The sequence below is a fragment of the Gopherus evgoodei genome, chromosome 5 (assembly GCF_007399415.2).
Source record: "Gopherus evgoodei ecotype Sinaloan lineage chromosome 5, rGopEvg1_v1.p, whole genome shotgun sequence".
Lineage (NCBI taxonomy): Eukaryota > Metazoa > Chordata > Testudines > Testudinidae > Gopherus > Gopherus evgoodei.
The window spans coordinates 143009025-143032629 of record NC_044326.1 but is presented as its reverse complement, the minus strand read 5'-3'; the positions used below and the strand labels follow the sequence as shown (position 1 = coordinate 143032629).

General features: G+C 47.8%; 1 protein-coding gene across 1 annotated transcript in view; it reads left to right on the top strand.

Annotated features, from left to right (window-relative positions):
* The first annotated feature begins 14296 nt into the window (after window positions 1-14296).
* The window catches only part of HOPX (HOP homeobox), a 34134-nt gene continuing 24825 nt past the window's right edge, over window positions 14297-23605 (top strand). The window contains exon 1 of the mRNA XM_030565566.1: window positions 14297-14646. The gene's annotated coding sequence lies outside the window, so the exon portion shown is untranslated. The remainder of the gene's footprint in view (window positions 14647-23605) is intronic.

The window sequence follows — 23605 nt, the reverse complement described above, 5'->3', positions numbered from 1 at the left end:
GTGAGGTGTTGTGGTCTCTGGCCCAGGTGGTGAAGGTTGGAAAGCACCTGGTCTTTTGGTCTTAATTAGTGGCTGGTCTGGCAATTTATAAGCCAGTGCATGGAGTTTTCTTTGGACCAGTGGGGATCTGTGGCCTGCAGTGGTAAGCAAGGGGATGAATGGTGATCAGGGCTATGTGTGAGAGTTAAGGTTGACTTGGGGTTGAGTATGTCCAGATTTTCTGGTTGTTTTGTTTTATTAAAAATGTAACTTACTGACTGGCCTGGGAGTTTGTACTTCAGGACTCCAGGAGGTGAAAATCACTAAATAAAAGTAAATGATTATGTATTATCACCATTTAGGGCATATTTTTACCATCCTTGCTCACCCAGAGTAGTACTATACTCCATGATATCTACACTGGTTTAAATGGGGCTGCTCATAGGGTACTCTGCAAACCCGAGGATGGCAGAATCTGGCCCTCTATTGTCTTATGGGTCAGGTCTACTGATGTGTTGTTCTTTCAGTAAAGCTGTCCTGTAACACAAACCTGCCAAGTTAATTCTTATTACTGAAGGATAAACATCTGTTTTGCCAAGTATACCCAGTGGCAGCCCGTAGCAGATTCATTATGTCTGCCTTATAACACCATAAAAATGCAGGCTCTCTCATGGAGACACTGGTAGAGGATTTATTTTAACAGAGCTATCCAGCACGTTGTAATGAGTCTCAAAGCTCAGTGTGTCTAAAAATGCATCTGCCTTACCTATTGGCAAGAAAAATCAAAAACCATATACAGGAAAAAACAACTTGACTCACATTCAGCCAGCAAATTGGACTGAAAATCAACAGCAATAAGACAGATATCATGACCCTTCATATTGCTCACCATCACCAGTATAGATAGAAATCACCAATGTAGAAACATTCACATACCTGAGAAGCACCATCAGCCAGGAGGTGGAACAAGCCAGGACATCTAGAACAAAATCAGTAAAGCCAGGAACACCTTCAGGAGCTTAATTAACTGTCTGGAAATCATCAACATACAAAACCAAACTCAAGTTTTATCAGAGCTGTGTACTTTCAAGATTACTTTACAGTGCAGAATGCTCGGGAATGGAAAAGTATGACATAGCCAAACTGTCTTCATTCCATACAAACGGCTTCAGGAAAATCCTCCATATATTTTGGCCCAGAACAAACTTCACTCCTGTCTGTTTCTGGTTTGAGAATCAGAGGGGTAGCCATGTTAGTCTATGCCCACAAAAACAACGAGGAGTCCGGTGGCACCTTGAAGACTAACAGATTTATTTGAGCATAAGCTTTCATGGGTTAAAAAACCCACTTCTTCAGATGCATGGAGTGGAAAATGCAGATACAGGCATAACTATATTGGCACATGAAGAGAAGGGAGTTACCTTACAAGGGAGGTGGAGTGGAGGAGCTTTGTCGCTGCCCTAAACTCCAGAGGCATAATGGGAACGTCATGGTGATGATTACCCATTGAGGAGCCTTTTAGAACCACAATGGTATTTCTCATCTCGGCAAGCAGCCCAACTTTCCAAGACCAAATGAATGGTCTGTTACCTCTTACAGTGTTTCTCCAGGTCTTAGGATTTCCAATGAGAAGCAAATGTTTCTGTGCAGTGGGTAAGGCAGCCAACTCACACGTGTGCATGTGTGATATTTAGCATACTTCCTTGACCTGCTGGGGCATGCTGTGCCTAAGGATGACAACGGCATTGTCAGATGCCTCCTGGCAGGGAGCTGCAGACTCTGTATCCGTTTTAGTCACTCAGTAGCAATGCCTAAAGGTTTTTGGGGAAAGGATCTATATCTGGCACAGCTTACAACTGGAAATGCCAAGCAGATGTCTCGTTTGTATGAAAAGCTGGCCGAGCAGTAAAAAATCCCATGCAAGTAGGTGGGTTTAAGGTGCAGGTGCCAGCTGGGGCTGGTGGCCTGTGATATACAGGAGGCCAGGCTAGATTATTTGGTGGTCCTTTCTAGCTTTAAACTCTATGGCTCTGTATGGCACATGGCAGGGGCAGAGAAAAAGGTGCGCTCCTAACTGTAGGGCAAGGGACATTTTGGGGAAATTTGCATCCGCTTGTGTAACCTCTGGGATAGGCCATGCAGTGAAACCCAGGCTATTTGTCAAATAATAAAATCTTACTAAAGAAACAGAAACTCAGAAAAGAGGATTGAGAGGACATGAAAAAGGTCATTGTGCTTCTGCTCAACATTTGGTCAGTAATATATAGGATAATATATAGGACCCTACCACATTCACAGCCATGAAAGACACATCATGGACCATGAAATCTCAGTGAAATCTGCTGTGGAGGGTTAGGGCTGGGGGTGCCCCAGCTGGGGCTCCGACCATGCCCTGCTCCCCAAAAGAGTGATGGCCCCCCACCAATACCATGTGACCCTCCCATCTGCTCTGGCATCTGCTCTTCGGCTACCTAGTTCTTAAGGCAGCACCTCTGGCAGCAGCACCAAAATGAGGGGAGCAATCCCACAACTTCCCCTTCAATAGCCCCATAACCATTTTTGGGTCAGGACCACCAGGGTTACAACACCATGAAATTTCAGGGGTAAATATCGGAACCCATGAAATGGATCATTTTTAAAAGCCTGTGACTGTGAAATTGGTGAAAATGGACGTGAATTTGGTAGGGTCCTAGTAATATACAACCAGTGTGGCCATGAGCTAGAATTTGCCATGCAGCAATAGACCTGTGGGTTACCTAATCCTGCCTGTGCATGTCTCTGAAAGCAGCCAAGGACCAAGGTGTCACAAGAAGGCATAGTTCACCTTGAGAACAGCCTAGAGGCCCCAGTGGGGCCTTAGTGCACTATGCCCAGACACAGAAGGACTGGTGGCTCCTGCTGCTGTATCTTTGCCAGTGCAGGGAGCAACGCAGTTCTCAGTCATATCCCCAGACAGAAACTTCGCTCAGCTGAAGTTAAGTTTTCCCCAATATCACTTACTTCAGGGGGGCACCATCAAATACTACGGTAGTTTTCTGAAAAAAACCAAGAAACTTAACATTAGGGAGTCTGGAAATCAAGGTGCAGGCTCCAGGTTAAAAACAAAGCAAATATTTGAATGTATGGAGAAACTCAGTTAAAATCACTTGGCCAACTTGCCCTCTGCCCTTAATCCTGCAATTCTCCCATCTTACCCAAGCAGATAATTTGTAGAGAGGGCCAAATACTGTTCTCCATTACATGGGCACAAGCATCTGCCCCTCGACTATCCAAATGGGACTGCTCAGAGGGACTTGCAAGCTTATAACTGAGAGCAGAATTTGGCCGGATTACAGTGCATAAGATGCAGGCTTTTTCTGAGGAAGGCCTATTTCAGAATGTTTGTTCTGAGGGTATGCAGTGATGGTGTAGCCGTGTTGGTCTCAGGATACTAGAGAGACAAGATGGGTAAGTAATCTCTTTTATTGGACCAACTTCTGTTGGTGAGAGAAACTTTCTGAGGGTAGCAGTCACTGGTCCTCCAAATCTAATCTAATGCTCCTTTGTGAGCTTTTCAGTGGAAAGAGATGACTCATCAGATGAATTATTCAGACCTTCCCTTTTGAACATCCCACACACAGCAATTATGTGTAACCTCCTACAAAGCTAATGGTAATAGATTTACATCCTGCAAAATCACATCTGACTGATTTCAGACAGGAGTATTCAGTAGAGCTGGTCAGAATATTATTTGACAAATCTGAAAATAAAATTCCTTTTAGTTTTCATCAAAATTTTGCAGGTTCTCATTAAACCCCTCCCCAAAAGATGAACAATTTGGGGGACTGATTCAACAACTGGAAAACAAAATAAAAGTTAGCTTTAAAGGCATTATATTTTTGACAAAAAAAAACGAGTGTTTGACACAACTGAAAAGCTCTGTAACTGAAAAGTCTTTGTTTGTCAAAATAAATCTTTCAGCTGAAAATGTTTGACCAGCTCTAGTGTTCAGAGGAATATTGCTGAAATAATAACTCTAAATTTATAATAACACATTGTTAAATGAAATACATCTCTGCCTAATGCCCTGTCCTTACAAATCAGTGGCCTGCTTGCTGTGGATCAGGAGGTGAAGGAAAAGAATTCCTGCCACATTAGGGGTTCCTTCCTTTCCTAGGAGGCAATAAAGCAGTTGCCAGGGGTAAGGGGAGTTAAGTCTTGAAAACTTCTGATGTGCTACGAATAGACACACACAAATCACACCAAATTGAGTAGATGGTGGTCTTGCTGCTGCAGTGCCAAACCGACAAGTCTAGAAAGTAGACCAGTTCCACACTCTCTAGGCTGGGGTGGCCAACCTGTGGCTCCAGAGCTGCACGAGGCTCCTGCTAGGAGCCGACTCTGGGGGATAATAGTTGATGCTAAGTATCCACTGGCAGCCCTATCAGCCCCCCCTCCCTTCTCCAGCGCCTCCAGCCCGCTAGCGCCCCCCCATCAACGCCGCCTCTGCCCTCTCCCCTGCCTCCCACCTGCCACAATCAGCTGTCTCACAGCATTGAGGAGGCTCTGGGGAGAGGTTGAGGAGCAAGGATGTGGTGCGCAGCCTCACCTCTCCCTCCCCCCAGCGCCGCCGCCGCCACCTCCTCCCTCCCTTTGCCTCCTGCCCACTGCAATCAGCTGTTTTGCAATGCACAGAAAGCTCAGAAGGGGAGGAGTGAGGACATGGCTGTTATAAACAGATAGCTAAGGGTTAATGTCTCTTTCACCTGGAAAGGAGTAACCTGAAACACCTGACCAGAGGACCAATCAGGAAACAAGACTTTTTCAAATCTGGGTGGAGGGAAGTTTTGGGTGTGACTTCTTTGTGTTCTGCCTGTACTCTCTCTCGACTATGAGAGGATTTCTGTCTCCTGCTTTTCTAATCTTCTGTTTTCAAGTTGTAAGTACAAAGATTGTGTACGCCCTGGAAAAGCTACGCCCATATGTTTGGAGATGGCGGTTCCAGCTACAAACTGACCATGCTGCGCTAAAGTGGCTTCATACTGCCAAGGGGAACAACAAGAAACTTCTTCGTTGGAGTTTAGCTCTCCAAGATTTTGATTTTCAAATTCAGCACATCTCAGCAGCTTCTAACAAAGTAGCTGATGCATTCTCCCGTGAGAGTTTCCCAGAATCCAGTAGTTAAAAAGTGTTCTTAAAATGTAAAAGTCTGTTAGTTATATACTTAGTGGTATATGTAAAGGTGCATGTGTTGTATTAATCTGTTTATTTTAAAGTTCTAGGAGAAAATCGCCACCAGTGAGCTTCCCCACTGTCTGCAATTTGGGGGGCGTGTCATAAACAGATAGCTAAGGGTTAATGTCTCTTTCACCTGGAAAGGAGTAACCTGAAACACCTGACCAGATGACCAATCAGGAAACAAGACTTTTTCAAATCTGGGTGGAGGGAAGTTTGTGTCTGTCCCTCTCGGCTATGGGAAGGATTTTTCTGTCTCCTGCTTTCTAATCTTCTGTTTCCAAGTTGTGAGTACAAAGATCATAAAACAATAGGGGTTATTGTTTTCTTTCTTTTGTATTTACATGTGTGTAGTTGCTGGAGTGTTTTGAATTGTGTTCTTTTGAATAAGGCTGTTTATTCATATTTCTTTTAAGCAATTGACCCTGTATTTGTCACCTTAATACAGAGAGACCATTTTTATGTATTTTTCTTTCTTTTTACATAAAGCTTTCTTTTTAAGACCTGTTGGAGTTTTTCTTTAGTGGGGAACTCCAGGGAATTGAGTCTGTGCTCACCAAGGAATTGGTGGGAGGAAGAAGTCAGGGGGAAAATCTGTGTGTGTTAGATTTACTAGCCTGACTTTGCATTCCCTCTGGGTGAAGGAGGGGGGTGGGGAGGAGCTTGGCTCTCTCTCTCGGTACCTATTTCCAGGACTGGAAATGGGGAGGGTGGAATCCCTCTGTTTAGATTCACGGAGCTTGCTTCTGTGTATCTCTCCAGGAACACCTGGAGGGGGGGAAGGGAAAAGGTTTATTTCCCTTTGTTGTGAGACTCAAGGGATTTGGGTCTTGGGGTCCCCAGGGAAAGTTTTTGGGGGGACCAGAGTGCCCAAAAACACTCTAATTTTTTGGGTGGTGGCAGCTTTACCAGGTCCAAGCTGGTAACTAAGCTTGGAGGTTTTCATGCTAACCCCCATATTTTGGATGCTAAGGTCCAAATCTGGGAATATGTTATGACAATGGCTCACTCAGGAGAGGGGGTGAGAAGAGGTGGGGCAGAGGTGGGAGTGGGGCCTGGAACAGAGTCAGGGTCCAGCACCCCCTGGCTGGCACTGGTGTTGTCTTGAATAAAGCACACAGTGACTAGCCAGGTGTGGAAATGTTTAATCAAAATGTTTCTTACACCATCTAACAATGGGAGGCAAGTGCAAACAGAAAAGAAAATACACAGATGAAAAATCAAGGCTTCCAACAGAAGTGGAAGGATAAGTACTTTTCTTTGAACGTAATGGTAAGGCCATGTCTTTGCCAGACGTGTATCTCTCAGTTCAAATCTTCAAACTTGCAGCGTCATTTCACTTCTAGCCATGTACATATGGATCAAGAATTTTCATGAGGTTCTGAACTCTGCACTTTAAAACTGAAAACTTTGAAAAAACAAACAGATGTAGAGGCCTAGTTCTTCACCACACCAGATTTGCCAACTGATCGCAGACTGTAAGGCGAGCTTCCTATTATGTGGCCTGGCACATAGCCCATGTGAAAAAGCCCTAGTCTGAAGGAGAGCCTTTAAAAACATGCCTCACTGATATGATTTCAATCCTGTTACCAGAGAACGAGAATCTACAGAAGAAAATGTCTGGCTTGCAGCTTTCACCCCACACAATAGAATGCAGAATCTCCGACCTGAACAGGGACATCGAATCGCAACTGCACTTGCAACTTCTGCAGTGTGAATATTTGAGCATCACTTTGGATGAGTCATCTGATGTACAGGATAAACCTTATCAGTATTTGTCCGGACTGTGTCTGATGACTGTGTTGTAAGGGAAGAATTCCTTGATATCGTGTCACTAAAGGACAGAACTCGTGGATGAGAGCTAAAGGAGGTGTTGATGTTGGTAGTTGTGAAAAGCCACTTGCCTTTACAGAAGCTCATTGCCATTGCAATGGATGGGGCTCTGTTCATGTGTGGCTCTGCAAATGAATTTGCAGGGCTTTGTAAGTCTAATGACAGCTTTCCCAAATTTTGGACTTTTTACTGTATTATTCATCAGGAGCAACTGATATTTAAAAATCTCAAATTTGATCAAGTCATGAAACCTGTCTTGCACTTTGTGAAATGCACTCAATCACACAATTTCAAAATCTAATTGAAGAACTGGATGAAGGTGGCTCCCCTGCCGATTTGTCATTTTATTGCGCAGTTTGATGGCTCTCGAGAGGTAACGTTATTTCCACTGGTTTTTTTTAGCTCCTGGAACTAGTAAAATTGGTTATGTAGGAGAAGCATAGAATACACCCCGAGCTTACAGGTCCTGGGTGGGTTCTAGACTTGGCATTTCTTGCAGACATGCTGCTGCACTTGGATAAACTAAATGTGGACATACAAGAACAATTCTGGTTACTGTCTAATCTAGTGCAAGGTGTATTTGCATTCATGAACAAACAGACAAATGCTTGAGAGAGAGCTGACACACTTTCCCTCAATGTCACAACTTCCAGCCAGATCAAAAGAAGATGCAGCAGAACCCCTAAAACGGAGCACAACTAGGTATGTGAGCATGATTAAAGATCTTAAGAACAGTTTTGAGGAAACATTCCAGGATTTGCAGCAGAAAAGACCTCAAATCAGATTTCTGACTGACCTTTTTAGGGCTGAAGCCAATTGTCTGAAGCCCCCTTTAGTCACTGATGAAGCAACTTCCCAGATGGAAATAATAGAATGAATCTGTTCAGAAGACAGAGGGGACCCTTACTTTCTGAAAATCTGTAACAAAGGAAATATACACCAACATCAGAGTTGTGGCCCTAAAATTAATCTCGATGTTTGCCTTGACCTATCTTTGAGTGTTTTCTTGACACTCAAAACATGAAATCCAAGCAGTGATCTGGCTTGACAGAGAGACACTTAAGAGAACTGCTGCATGTGAACACAACTAAACACAAACCAAACCTCAAGGGAATTGCTGAATGCAAAGATTGCCAGAAGTCCCACTAAGTAAAAGATTAAGTTGTTTTTGTTGTCGTTTTTATACATTTATAATGCATAGTTAATATACATGATCAACATATATAATGATTGTGTGTGCATATATATATATATATATATATATATATATATATATATATATATATATATATATATATATATATATATATATATATATATATATATATATATATATATGCACACACAATCATTATATATATCTGTAAACTCTACCCTGACATCTGGGGGAAAGAATTTCAGAGAGTGTATTTGCATAGGTACACCTACCCCATCCCAGGCTGCTGAGCTGTGGGCCTGCTTTGTGACAAATGACTCAACCTCAGTTGGGTGGTACTTGCTAGATAAAGGACATGGGTTCCAAAACCCAGTGAATTGAGAGAGGCTGGGGGCAGGTATCTGTGCCTGGTGGTGTAGTTGCCTTGTGGTGCCAGAAGCACTAGTTCCACCCACTCCTCTCTCCACTGTGGAATGTCAGAGTTGATTTTTTTATTCCCTTAAGAATCTAGATACAGGTGACTGAGCTGAACTCACTTTGGGCTGATGGTGCACTAGCACTGGGGCTCCCCTACTATGAGCTGAGATCACTAAGAGTTGAAATTATTAAAGAGCTGGAATTATTGAGCTGAGAGCACTGAGTACTGTGCTAACAAGTGGGGGAGCCTGAAGCTATACTGCAGAGCAGAGCAGCTGGCAGAGTGGAATGGAGCAGTTTGTGGGGGTGGCTGGAGCGGATCACGGGACAGCTGGTGGAGCAGAGCAGCTGGCAGAGCGGAGTAGCTGTGGGATGGGTGGAGCGGCCCACGGAGCGAGCGGAGACGAGCAGTTTGAGGGGACAGCTGGAAAGGATCATGGGACGGCTGGTGGAGCAGAGTGGCTGGCGGAGCAGAGCGGAGCAGTTTGTGAGGATGGCTGGAGGAGCAGAAAGGAGTGGCTGGTAAAGTGGAACAGTTCGTGGAGAAGGCGGAAGCAAAACCCACGGAGAGGCAGGGCAGTTGGCCCCGGACCACGTAAGGTGCCCCTTTCTATCCAGGCTGGGGGGAGGGACCTCTGCAGATAGACTCTCGAACTTTGGGGCTGCACTGACCCAGGACAGAGACTTTTGGATTGTGGGACTTTTGGGACTGTGGGTGATTTGGGGGTTGCTGGACTCAAGAGCCCAGGGAAAAGGACACAGCCCAATTTCCTGGGGTGGGTCTTTGCTCACGGTTTGGTCTAGGAACTCTAGTTGAGGTGTTTTCCCAATTTAATGCTTGTTGTTTATCTCATGTAATTAAACCTTTTCTGCTACACCGAGACTCTGTGCTTGCGAGAGGGGAAGCATTGCCTCTTTGAGGGGCCTGGGGGGGGGGGGTGTAAGATTTTCCCAGGTCACTGGGTGGGGGCTCGAGCTGGTTTGGCATTGGGTTATTGAAACGGAACCCCTGGATACTGAAACCGGCCCTTGTTGCTGCCAGCTCAGAGGGGCAGAAGGGTTACATATATATAGTGACAAAGTTCCTCCTCTACCTTGGTGGGTCTGCGCTTATTGGCAGATTTGCTCACCTCAATGATCTTCCTCCTGGTGTCTATTAACACTTGTACTCCTCAGTCCTCCAGTAGCACACCCTCTCACTCTCAGCTCCTTGCGCCTCTTGCTCCCAGCTCCTCACACGCACACCACAAACTGAAGCAAGCTCCTTTTTAAACCCAGGTGCCCTGATTAGCCTGCCTTGATTGACTGCAGGTGTTCTAATCAGCCTGTCTGCCTTAATTGGTTCTAGCAGGTTCCTGATTACTCTAGTGCAGCCCCTGCTCTGGTCACTCAGAGAACAGAAAACTACTCACCCAGTGACCAGTATATTTGCCCTCTACCAGACTCCTGTAACGCACTGGCCTGGGTCTGTCACAATAAATATATAGTGACAAAGTTCCTCCTCTACCTTGGTGGGTCCTGCCCTTATTGGCAGATTTGCTCACCTCAGAGATTCACTATGTGGGTCAGGAAACAGCCCAGAGAATTTCCCCTCTGATAGAAGCCACAGTCCAGGTCAATTCCTCTTGTGTCTGATCAGCAGTTGGTAGGTTTGGGGGGAACCCGGGCTCGCCCTCTACTCCGGGTTCCAGCCCAGGGCCCTGTGGATTGCAGCTGTCTATAGTGCCTCCTGGTACAGTTGCATGTCAGCTACAACTCCCTGGGCTACTTCCACATGGCCTCCTCCAAACACCTTCTTTATCCTCACCACAGGACCTTCCTCCTGGTGTCTGATAACACTTGTACTCCTCAGTCTTCCAGGGAAAAGTGATCTACTTAATCTGAGATTAATATATCTGCCTTCTAACACTCTCCTGTATCCATCTGGCCTGACCCTGTCACTATATATATATGTAAAATTTATTACTGCGGCTCTTGAAGGCACTGCTGCAGAAATCCCCTCCCCGTCCCAAGATGGACTGCTCCAAGTGCGACTGTTGGTATATGTTGCTTAGACACTCTGCTGAGTGCCCTACTTCTCAGCTAATCTTCATGACATATCTTCAGCAGCTGCTCAGTAGCACCAGTCTCTCACTGGGAAGGCTGTCCATGCTCTGTGCCTGGCAGTGCTGCTAAACAGGACACGGGGCACTGGCCTTCTGCCTAAGTAAAGCGTGTAGGACCAGGTGCTCTGTCCCTGGAAGTCTGTTTACAAAGATTTAAAAGCAAAGCTTGTTTTAGCAGGTGTCAAGATTACTACTGTATTGCAAACAGTGCCTGCTCCACCTGGCAGGTTCATAGAGTTCAAGGCTAGAAGGACCATCAGCTCATCCAGTCACGCAGTTCCCCCTGTACTGAGCCCGATAACGTGTGGTTGGCTACAGCAGTTCTTCCAGAGAGGCAGCCAGTCTTGATCTGAGACACTGAGATGGAAAATCCACCACTGCCCTTGGGAGTTTGTGCCAATGGCTCATCACCCTCACTGGTAACAAACTGCCTTATTTCTAGTTTGAATGTGTCAGCAGTAGTGTCCAGCCATTGGTTCTTGTTTTACCTTTCTTTGCTAGATCACAGAGACCCTTAGTACCTGGTTTTTCTCAATGTGAAAGATCTTCTAGTCTATAATCTCATTCTTCATTTTGCTAACCGAAGAGATTGAGCTCTTCACATGGCTCACAGTAAGGCATTTTCTCCAGACCTGCAACCATTTTTGTGGCTCTTTTCTGCACCCTCTCCAGTTTTCAGTGGGGACACCAGAACTGTACTCAATAGTCCTGCATCGGGCTCACCTCCCTGCTCCTGCTCACACTACTCCCCATTCTACAGCCAAGGATTGCATGAGCCTTTGTGTCCCAGCATTGCACTGGCAGCTCATGTTCAGTTACTTGTCCAAGCTCCTTTTCAGAGTCACTGCTTTCCAAGGGCACCCCAGTCATTTGCATACTCATTTTTCTTTCTGTTCTTTGGTGTTGAGCCTCTTACAGTACTGACAGGGGAAGACTCATCAGGACACTACCTGTCTTGCCCCACTCCAGTAGCACAAACCATGGCTCATGGTTCCTTACGCCATGGGGTGGCCCAAAGCAGCCTGAGAGCCACAGTGAATTTGCCCCACAAAATCCAACATATCCCATGGCCTGCCACGTGTCTCTGGAACTTCATTTTTAAACCTGGGAACCATCTATGACCCATATATTTAACCCAGCTCTCACTACGTTTCAATTAGAGTTTTAGTAGCAACTGAATTTGCAGTTATTGTGCCAGCAAAACTCTGCTTGAACTCAGTTTGCCTAAGTAAGGACTACAGGGTCAAGCACAAGAAACTTATCTAGTGAAGCAGTAGCACATGGCCATGGAAATTATTGAGGAAACATCTCCTAGTGGTGAAGCAACACGGGCAAGAACAATGTATCTATAAGTAAAGAGTACAGTACTAAAACCCCATGGGAGGGCGGCTGCAGGTACTGGATATTAAAGCACTGTCCTGGGATGCTTTTAACCCCGGGGCTTAGATATCAATCTCAAACTGGCCTGTGAGGCTGGGAAAAGAGATTTTAGCATTCCCCTGATATTTACAGCACATTTTCTGTGCTGTCAGATTACCATGGATTGTTTTGGCTGCCTCTGATTGGCTAATTTGCAACTCATCTGGCTGACAACCAAGTAACTCTCTGCTATTCCTTAAGGAAAAGTTTGCATTCCTGTTTGTAGCTGCAAGCTTCTTAACCGAAGGCTTTTTTCCCCTCCAGCCTTCTCAGCACTTCAACACTCATCATTTCTGCCCTTTCACTCATTCAGTGTTTAGTTTTATTCAGTCCCAACACAGCTGAACACAAACCCCTAAACCAATGGAAATTCCAAAAAACAGACCAGAAAATTCCCACAGCACTTGGGCGCTTTGCAGACAGAATCCAGCTGAGCCACATTCACTGGGAGGCAGGAACAACCCCCAGAGGAGGTCTCCGTCCTCCCATCACCACACCAGAGGGAGTAACGTGTGGATGTAGGAGTTTGCAGAAGTGGCATGTACTGTGCCTCTCTGCAGGTATTCAGCTGTTACCAATTTTCTATAAAAGTCTGAGGGCAGGAGGGTGCATGGCTAAAACTCACCCTAAATCGCATTATTTTTGCTAATGTATTTCCTCCTTCCCCAAAATTGTTTCCATAGTAACATTAGAGCTATGCTTAATCAGCGAAGTGAGGGATTCCTTATGGAGCTCTCTTCAGACACCCCGTGGAAAAGGTATCTCTGCAGGAGAGGCTGAGCCAGGCCAATGGGACTTCAAGGTCACAGGAGGTTCGTGGCCACGCCAGGAACTGACTGCAGATGGTTACAGCACTCAGTCCTGTGCCTTAACCACCAGAGTATCCTTGTGGTTAGAGGGCAGATTAAAGCCAGTTCTAAACTGCTAATTTGCAATGGCAGGAACCCAGCCAAAGGTTCATTACCACTGAATGCAGGAAACAAACCAAAGGTAAGTCCTCAGCAAGGGCACTAGAGATGCCCATCGGCAATGCTCCAATGGCAGGGCAGACACCTTTCATGGCAGCAGAGGCCAGACACTAAGGACCATATGGTCAAACGTAGCCACTGATTTTAGGGGCCTCCAGCGTTCAGTGCCCAAGCGGAGCTGCCTTGGCCTGCACATATAGCCCCAGCAGATGCCCACTGGACCTCCAGGGACCTTCAGTATTTGTCTGGGCACCCCAGAGCTCTAGCAGTCAGGCTCACTAAGTGTTGGCCTGTGTACTTAATGCACCTGGAATCCAAGTCGATGGGAGTAAGAGGTCAGCTCCCCCAGCTACCACTAGGTTTAATGGCTGGGGGCTTTTCATGGGCAGGGCTGCCACAGAAGGGTTTGTATTTGCATTTTACCCCATTGCTGGCACTTATTTTCCTGTCACTGGTCGTCACTTTCAGGAGACCCAACTGGCTCCTTCCTCTTCAAAGCTAGACAGTGCCTGTCAGCACAGCCACGAGACAGGTGGTGTGTGCGACGTGGCCTCCACGAGGAGCCCTAGGAGCCCTTGTGATTGATGCACAATTTTCTCTGGCTTCATCCGAGCTCGGAAGGGGTCACAGATTCCAAGGGTAAAAGGACCATTGTGATCAGTCTGACCCCCATGAAACATAGGCCAGAGACCTCACCAGCCTCCTTCCCAGAACTGGTGGTGGTAATCTTCAATGGCTATTCCATGTGCACAGTGACCCCTGGACGCTGACTCAGCCACACCGGCCTGCATATTGCGGGGACAGTGCCAAGGATCCCTCTGCTCCAGTTCGCCCACCCAGGAGAGTTTGAGAAGTGGTCCTCGTGCCCTGCGCAGGGGACTCCAAGGCATAACTGAGTGCAGCATGCCAACAGCAAGACAATTATACACCTGCACATGCACAAACTTGGGTGCAGAAGTGCCATGAAAAGCCTTCTAGTTCTTTGCTGAGATGTCAGGGCAGGCAAGCTAGGAAGGACACACTGAGAAAGAAAACAGATTTACCAGCGCTTGTGGTGGAGCTGCGGGTGAGTCATACCTGCCATCCCCTCCCTTCTATATGGTATGTGTACATTCTGTCCCTAAAGGGAAACAAGGATGTGTTAATTAGACAACCGTCAGAATGACACCCAGCCTGGCACACGGCCAGGCGAACTCATTACATCAGCAGCGAGCTCTTTGAAGTGCTGCAGCAGCTAGTGAGAAGCCAGGGACAGAGAGGGAAGCCAAGTATCCTCAGCCTCTGTTCTCACCAGGCTTCGTGTGAGCTCTAGAACCGGTGGGTTTGAATAAGAGCGGATGTTCCTGCCTCGGCGAGCTGAATGCCAAACCTGAATTACCAGCAGTGTGTGTGGCTGAACAGCCAGCCAGGTGACAGTGTGCTGCAGGTTTTTCAGGTACCTGCTTGTCACACACACAGATAGGCTTGTTATCAGGGGCAACCGCCCGCACAGCTACTTAAACAGGCGCATAGGACACTGGATTTTTGAGAACGATACAGTCACTTACAGCTCCAGGTGAGTGCAAACTGTGACTTGAATGCAGTGGCTTTAGTGAGAACCCAGGGTGGAACTGAGGACTGTCAGGGACTCTGCTGCAGCAAGAGGGAAGCAGAGGGGTGTGGGGATGAGGGCCAGAACTGTACTGGCACCACCCTGCACAGGTACTGGTGGAAGAAAGTGCCCAGGTGCAGAAAGAGGTGTGTAATAACACCAGGTGTTGCCGCACTTCACAGTGTTAAAAGGTAGGGAGTTGGCTCTGCTGGCTGTTGTTGCATTCAGATTATTATTTCGTCTGCTTTTACTAGATATTTTGCTATAAATATGGAGCTGCTGAAGCCAGCTGGAGATTAATTAGATGCTGCATGTTACTATCTTACATGATCACTGATTAAGATAGTTTATGTATTAAGGAGCAGATTCTGTTACCTTGTTTACAGTGACTGGTACCGTATTGTGTGCATCACACACACACCCCCCAGCTGAGTTCAGAACCAATGGTAACTGGTGTCAGCAGGACCACCAACAAAAGTACGGTATGCATCAACAAGAGTAAAGGTGGCAGAACCGAGCCCGGGACTAGGACATGTTGCTGAAGCAGAGAAAAGGACGGACATGCTCTGGGGGCTTTTTCGGCTTTTCACATTTGCCTTTTGGTTGCTAGTGGTTTGTTGTTTTGATCCTCCCAGTGGCAGGAAAAAGGGGATATCTAAAAATAGCCACTTAAACATTCAGTCAGGGTAGAGCCCACTGACAGCTGAGTGATTGTGTTTGAAGAATAGATAGCAGGGGGGTCAGTGAGACAGAGCACAGCAGTGGGGGTCAGTCAGTGCTGCTGCAGCTTAGCAAAGCATGAAATATTAAAAAGAGGCCAAACTTCAAGTGAGAGTTATCGCTCAGTAAATATTGACAGAAGCAGCCACCAGCCAGATATTGTGCGTAGCATTCAAATGACCCAGTGGAGAGGATAGGTGTTGTTTGTAACGACTCACCAGGGAGTACAGAACACCGTTAACCCTTTGTATGACCATTGTGTATAATGTCCGAGCACCAGAACCGAGATTACTGCTTCCTGTGGTGGAGAGGATTTCAGCAAGGCAGGAAACTAGAGCTGGGTTGTACTTAGTTGAAATTGCAATATTATCTATTGCATAAAGGACGAGCCTTTGGCAATAGCTTGCAGGTAGCAGGCGAATCTGGCACTCAGACACTAAGGCCCAGAACCTCAAAGAAATGGAGGCATCTGACTCCCATTGAAATCATTGAGCCTATGATTTAGGTGCCTTGAAAGCACTTGGCCTGGCTTCAGAGAGCCAGTCATTTCTGCTGCTTGCACTCAGGACTGGCTCTAGGCACCAACAAAGCAAGCACGTGCTTGGGGCGGCCCAACCAGGGGCTGCATTCCGACCATTCTTTTTGCTTGAGCACTTGGGGCGGCAAAAAGCCTAGAGCCGGCCCTGTTTGCGCTGTCAGGACCAGCCCTATGCATGAAGACTATGGTCTGTCCCATGGTCAATAGCTGTGATTCAGTTGCCTGTGGAACCAGGGCTCAATGAGAACCCTACAGTACATTGCTTGAGATGACTCAGGTACTTTGTGAACAATGTGTGTTTGCAGGATGCGGATTACAGCCTGGGGCCCCTTTGGGAGGAAAGATGCTTTATAATGTGGGGGAGGAGGGGGGTCAGTTTGGGCCTAACTCTGCTCACCGTGAAGCCAGTGGGAGTTTCAGCACTGACATCCATGGGGTGAGGCCAGCACTGAATGCTCTCGGAAAGCTCACTCCTTAGGGGCTACTTTTCAGCAGTGAGGAGCACCTACCCTCAAGAGATGTCACTGGACCCCACAAAGGCTCAGCACCTCCGGCCCCTAGACCTGATACAAACCTCAGGGTTGGCAATAGGACTCTGCAAACGTGTGGCAGGGCAGGCTGCTCTAAACTCTTGTTCCAAAGAAATATTTTCAGGCAAACGCACCCTCACAATGGGTGCCGAAGGCCTCTTCTGTATGCAGCATTCTCTGCGTGAGCAGGCACAGCGCAGAGGGGTTCTCTCCAGAACCTAGCACCAGCTCAATCTGCTTTTCCTCTGGGAAACCAGTCAGGCTGCTGAGTTTGCTGCCAGAGACAGTGCTGCCTTAGCTGAGCGAAGCGTGCCCAGGAGGCCGTGTGTCCAGGGAAGGAAGGTTCACCTAGTATTAGGGTTCTGTTCAAAACGGGGGCAGCTCCTGTCGGCAGCCCCCTCTTGCAGTGCACTGTGAAGGTAGGCGATGCTTATTGGCTTTAGTGCACCTGGGAGCCCGAGGGAGGGACCCTGGGATAGAGAGAGCATTGTAAGGGGGGTAGGGCAGCAGAGATAGTCTTGGCCCGTGTTCATTGCATAAGGGAGAGGGGCGAATTGTTCCTTTATTTTCACTCTCATGCCATAGAAAGGGAAACGCTCTGACTTTGCTACGAGACTCTGAGGATGAGCTTTTGGTTAAAAAGGGTAAAAGAGGTGGGAAGCACTTTGTTTACACATGGGCTCTCGCACATGCGCTCCCCACCACTGATTGCTCTAACGTGACTGAATCAGCCGTGACAAGCAGCGCTACCGGGGAGTGGGGGCGCCGGTAGAAGACACCTCTGTTCTCTATGAAGTGGCCTTCCTTGGTCGTTTGGAGTAAAGGCGTCGCCTCAGCAGATACACTGACCCTCTGCAAAGCCCCAGTGAATCTGACGTTTGTATTTATGGCTTGGAGGTGCTTGCCTTTTTCTTTTTTTTTTTTTTTAAACCCTGAAATTGCATGAGATCTGGATTTCACCTAGTGTTTCACTGTTTGGCTGAGAGTGACTGTGAGAAGACCAGTCTGGAGATGAAGGCTGTTCCAGCATTTAAGGCATTACCCTGGGGTGCAGAAGACCTAGGTGCCCAGTCATGTAGCTTCTCTGTGCCTCAGTTTCTTCATCTGGACAATGGGGATAATGGTCCTGCCCCATTTCACAGGGGTGGTGTGAGGATTAAGATGTTAAATACTGGGAGATGCACAGCTAATACAGTGATAAGAATCATATAAATAGTCACCTAAGTGGCTCCGCAGAAATATTTTCAAAGTCCATCCAACTACAAAGCTATCTGGGTTTACGTGAACCCAGCAGCACTGCTCTGTAGGGCTTAGCTTATGCAAATCCCACATCTTTTATTTACATTCATTTTTAAAACCCCTAACAGTTAGTAGCTGTTTAGCCATATGACAAATCACTCGCCCCGTTAGCACATTTCTGAATGCAGAAGCCTGCCATTTGCCCCCAGAGGCCCTGGCACAGCCCCAGTGTGACACCTGCTTGCATTGGGGTAGGTTCTATCTGACTGGTCCTTCACTTTAATACCCCCACTTGGAAATCTAGGGCGAGATCCTCAGCTGATGTAAATCAATCCAGTGAAATCAGAGGGTCATAGAACTGGAAGGGACCTTGAGAGGTCATCTAGTCAAGTCCCCAGCACTCAAGAATGGACTAAGTATTATCTAGACCAGGGGTTAGCAACCTTTCACCAGTGCTGTGCCGAGTCTTCATTTATTCACTCTAATTTAAGGTTTCACGTGCCGGTAATACATTTCAACGTGTTTTAGAAGGTCTCTCTCTAAGTCTATAATATATAACTAAACTATTGTTGTATGTAAAGTAAACAAGGTTTTCAAAATGTTTAAGAAGCGTCATTTAAAATTAAATTAAAATGCTGATCTTACGCCGCCAGCCTGCTCAGCTCCCTGTCAGCCTGGGGTTCTGTTCACCTAGGCTGGCAGCGGGCTGAACAGGGCCTGCGGCCAGGACCCCAGAACGGGGCAGGGGGTTCAGGGGTCAGGGCAGAGGGCTGGGGTAGGGCAGTTCAGAGATCAGGGCAGAGGGCTGGGTGTGTGGGGGGGTTCAGGGAAGAGGGATGGGGCTGTGGGGATGCAGGTCAGAAGGCTGGGTGTGTGTGGGGGGTTCAAGGCAGAGGGATGGGGCTATGGGGATGCAGGGCAGAAGGCTGATTGTGTTGGGGGGGTTCAGGGCAGAGGGATGGGGCTGAGGGGATGCAGGGCAGAAGGCTGGATGTGTGGGGGTCAGGGCAGAGGGATGGGGCTGTGGGGGTGCAGGGCAGAGGGCTGGGTATGTGTGTTGGGTGGGGGGGTTCAGGGCAGAGAGCTGGCAGGTGTGGGGGGTGCAGGGCAGAATGCTGAGTATGTGTGTGGGGTCAGGGCAGAGGGCTGGGTGTGGGGGGGTTCAAGGCAGAGGGATGGGGCTGTGGGGATGTAGGGCAGAAGGCTGGGTGTGTTGGGATGGAGGGGTTCAGAGCAAAGGGCTGGAGGGTGCGGGGGTGCAGGGCAGAAGGCTGGGTGTGTGGAGGAATTCAAGGGTCAGGGCAGAGGGCTGGGGGCATGGGGGTGCAGGGCAGAATGCTGAGTGTGGGGTGGTCAGGGCAGAGGGATGGGACTGTGGGGATGCAGGGCAGAAGGCTGGGTATGTGGGGGGGGGTTCAAGGCAGAGGGATGGAGCTGTGGGGATGCAGGGCAGAAGACTGGGTGTGTGTGTTGGGTGGGGGGGTTCAGGGCAGAGGTCTGGGGAGCATGGGGGGTGCAGGGGAGAATGCTGAGTGTGTGTGTGGGGTCAGGGCAGAGGGCTGGGGGTGTGGGGGGGGTCAGGGCAGAGGGATGGGTGTGTGTTTTGGGTGGGGGGGGTCAGGGCAGAAGGCTGGGGGGTGTGGGTGTGTGCAGGACAGAATGTTGAGTGAGGGGGTCAGGGCAGAGGGCTGGGGGCATGGGGATTCAGGGCAGAAGGCTGGGGGTGAGGGGGGGTCAGGGCAGAGGGCTGGGGTGCTCAGCCCGTAGGGGTGCTCCCAGCACCCTGCCCTGAGCGGCTCACAGCAGGGGGCTGGAAGGGATATGCCCTGTTCCACCCCCTTCCCCAAGGCTCTGTCCCTACCTCTCTGTCTCCTCTACGGAGCTGTGTGCACGCTGCCTGCTTCCCCTGCCCCCTGGCTAGAGCCATCAGCTGATTGGCGCAGGGATGGAGAGGGGGCAGGGCAGGAAAGCACCACGCTGGGGGAAGAAGCAGGGGGAGGGGGAAGCTTGGCTGCCACAGAACCAAGCTTCTGCCTCCTGCCCTGCAGGGGAGAGCGGTGGGCAGGGAGGGATGAGTTAGGCTGAGGGCCGGGACTGCGGCAGGCAGCTGCGTGCCACTTAAAATCAGCTCGGGTGCCGTGTTTGGCACCCGTGCCGTAGGTTGCCGACCTCTGATCTAGACCATCCCTGACAGGTGTTTGTCTAATAACCTACTCTTAAAAATCTCCAATGACAAAAATTCCACAACCTCCCTAGGCAATTTATTCCAGTGCTTAACCACCCTGACAGTTAGGAAGTTTTTCCTAATGTCCAATCTAAACCGCCCTTACTGCAATTTAAGTCCATTGCTTCTTGTTCTATCCTCAGAGGTTACGAAGAACAATTTTTCTCTCTCCTCCTTGTACCAACATTTTATGTACTTGAAAACTGTTAGCACATCCACTCTGTCTTCTCTTCTCCAGACTAAACAAACCCAATTTTTTCAATCTTCCCTCACAGATCATGTTTTCTAGACTTTTAATCATTTTTGTTGCTCTTCTCTGGACTTTCTCCAATTTGTCCACATCTTTCCTGAAATGTGGTGAGCAGAACTGGACACAATACTCCAGTTGAGGCTAATCAGCATGGAGTAGAGCTGAATAATTACTTCCCGTGTCTTGTTTACAACAATCCTGCTAATCATAGAATCATAGAATATCAGGGTTGGAAGGGACCTCAGGAGGTATCTAGTCCAAGCCCCTGCTCAAAGCAGGACCAATCACCAACTAAATCATCCCAGCCAGGGCTTTGTCAATCCTGACCTTAAAAATCTCTAAGGAAGGTGATTTTACCACCTCCCTAAGGAACCCATTCCAGTGCTTCACCACCTTCCTAGTGAAAAAGTTTTTCCTAATATCCAACCTAAACCTCCCTCACTGCAACTTGAGACCATTACTCCTTGTTCTGTCATCTGGTACCACTGAGAACAGTCTAGATCCATCGTCTTTGGAACCCCCTTTCAGGTAGTTGAAAGCAGCTTTCAAATCCCCCCTCATTCTTCTCTTCTGCAGACTAAACAATCCCAGTTCCCTCAGCCTCTCCTCATAAGTCATGTGCTCCAGCCCCCTAATCAGTTTTGTTACCCTCCACTGGACTCTTTGCAGTTTTTCCACATCCTTCTTGTAGTGTGGGGCCCAAAACTGGACACAGTACTCCAGATGAGGCCTCACCAATGTCAAATAGAGGGGAATGATCACATCCCTCGATCTGCTGGCAGTGCCCCTACTTACACAGTCCAAAATGCCATTAGTCTTCTTGGTAACAAGGGCATACTGTTGACTCATATCCAGCTTCTCATCCACTGTAACCCCTAGGTCCTTTTCTGCAGAACTGCTTCCTAGCCATTCGGTCCCTAATCTGTAACAGTAAATGGGATTCTTCCATCCTAAGTGCAGGACTCTGCACTTGTCCTTGTTGAACCTTATCAGGTTTTCTTTTAGCCCAGTTCTCTAATTTGTCTAGGTCCCTCAGTATCCTATCCCTACCCTCCAGCATTATCTACCACTCCTCCAAGTTTAGTGTCATCTGCAAACTTGCTGAGAGTACAGTCCACGCCATCCTCCAGATCATTAATGAAGATATTTAACAAAACTGGCCCCAGGACCGACCCTTGGGGCACTCCGCTTGAAACAGGCTGCCAACTAGACATGGAGCCGTTGATCACTACCCATTGAGCACGACAACTTAGCCAGCTTTCTATCCACCTTATAGTCCATTCATCTAGCCCATACTTCCTTAACTTACTGGCAAGAATACTGCAGGAGACAGTACCAAAAGCTTTGCTAAAGTCAAGGAATAACACATCCACTGCTTTCCCCTCATCCACAGATCCAGTTATCTCCTCATAGAAGGCAATTAGGTTAGTCAGGCATGACTTGCCCTTGGTGAATCCATGTTGACTGTTCCTGATCACTTTCCTCTCCTCTAAGTGCTTCAGAATTGATTCCTTGAGGACCTGCTGTGAGGTCCTGTAGTTCCCCGGATCCTCCTGCTTCCCTTTTTTAAAGATGGGCACTACATTAGCCTTTTTCCAGTCATCTGGGACCTCCCCTGATCGCCATGAGTTTTCGAAAATAATGGCCAATGGCTCTGCAATCACATCCGCCAACTCCTTTTAGCACCCTCGGATGCAGTGCACCCAGCCCCATAGACTTGTGCTCTTCCAGTTTTTCTAAATAGTCCCAGACCACTTCTTTGTCCACAGAGGCCTAGTCACCTTCTCCTCAAACTGTGCTGCCCAGTGCAACAGTCTGGGAGCTGACCTTGTTTGTGAAGACAGAGGCAAAAAAAGCATTGAGTACATTAGCTTTTTCCTCATCCTCTGTCACTAGGTTGCCTCCCTCATTCAGTAAGGGGCCCACACTTTCCTTGACTTTCTTCTTGTTGCTAACGTAGCTGAAGAAACCCTTCCAGGGCCGCCCAGAGGGCGGGGGGCAAGTGGGGCAATTTTACCCAGGCCCTGGGCCCCGCAAGGGCCCCCATGAGAGTTTTTCGGGGCTACTAGATCTGGGTCCTTCACTCGCTCAAGGGGCCCCGAAAAACACTCTCGAGGCCCAGGCCCTCGGAGCTTCTTCCGCTCTAGGTCTCCAGGAAGGACCCCATGCTGCCGAATTACCGCTGAAGACCTGGCACTTTGGCAGCAGGTCCCACTTCGGTGGTAATTCAGTGGCGGGGGGACCCCCACAACGGGTCTTTGGGGCACTTCGGCAACAGGTCCTGGAGTGGAAGGACCCCCCGGCCGAATTACAGCCGAAGCGGGGGGCCCCTGCTGCCGAAGACCCCAGGCCCCCTGAATCCTCTGGGCGGCCGTGAACCCTTCTTGTTACTCTTAACCTCTCTTGCTAGCTGCAAGTCCAAGTGTGATTTGGCCTTCCTGATTTCACTCCTGCATGCCTGAGCAATATTTTTATACTCCTCCCTGGTCATTTGTCCAGTCTTCCACTTCTTGTAAGCTTCTTTTTTGTGTTTAAGATCAGCAAGGATTTCACTGTTAAGCCAAGCTGGTCGCCTGCCATATTTACTATTCTTTCTACACAGTGGGATGTTTTTTTCCTGTAATCTCAATAAGGATTCTTTAAAATACAGCCAGCTCTCCTGGATTCCTTTCCCCAACATGTTATTCTCCCAGGGGATCCTGCCCATCAGTTCCCTGAGGGAGTCAAAGTCTGCTTTTCTGAAGTCCAGGGTCTGTATTCTGCTGCTTGCCTGTTTGTTCTATTGACTGTTTCTTATTTTTTTTTTCTGTTTTGTTTTGTGGGGATTTTTAATTACCAATTTTGATCCATACAGGAATATTTATCCCCAAATCAAAAAATTGTATTGACATTTTTAAAAAATGTTTTGAACACGTTACAATTTTAAAAGCAAAAAGTACTGTTTTAAGCAAATCTGCTGAAAATTCAGCAAACAAAACACTGTTATGTAAACAATGGAATAGTGTTTGCCCTAATTTCTGCAAGATTTTAAATCATGATGATCTGTCCCATTGGAAATGGAAAAGCCACCTTAGTGCTTACAACAGCACTCACTCCAGGACTTACTCAGTGACACCTGGCCTGTAATGCTTCAGTCATTATAGAGTTACGGAAGAGTCACTTTGTGAATGGTGACAACTAACAATTCTCGTAGGCTCTGTATGCAAGGTATTTATTAGTGGGAGTTTAGACTGACTACACTACAGCTGCGTGGCAAAGATTTGAGAGAGTTATTCAGCTCACTCTAACGAAGTGCCAAAGAAATCTGTATTCTTCAGTGCACCTGTCCGGTTTCTGGCCCGAGTTACGGGGAGTCTCTAATCCAACACTCAGAGCTGGACATTATTTTACTGGTGCACAGCCTTGTGAGGCACAAGTCAGTG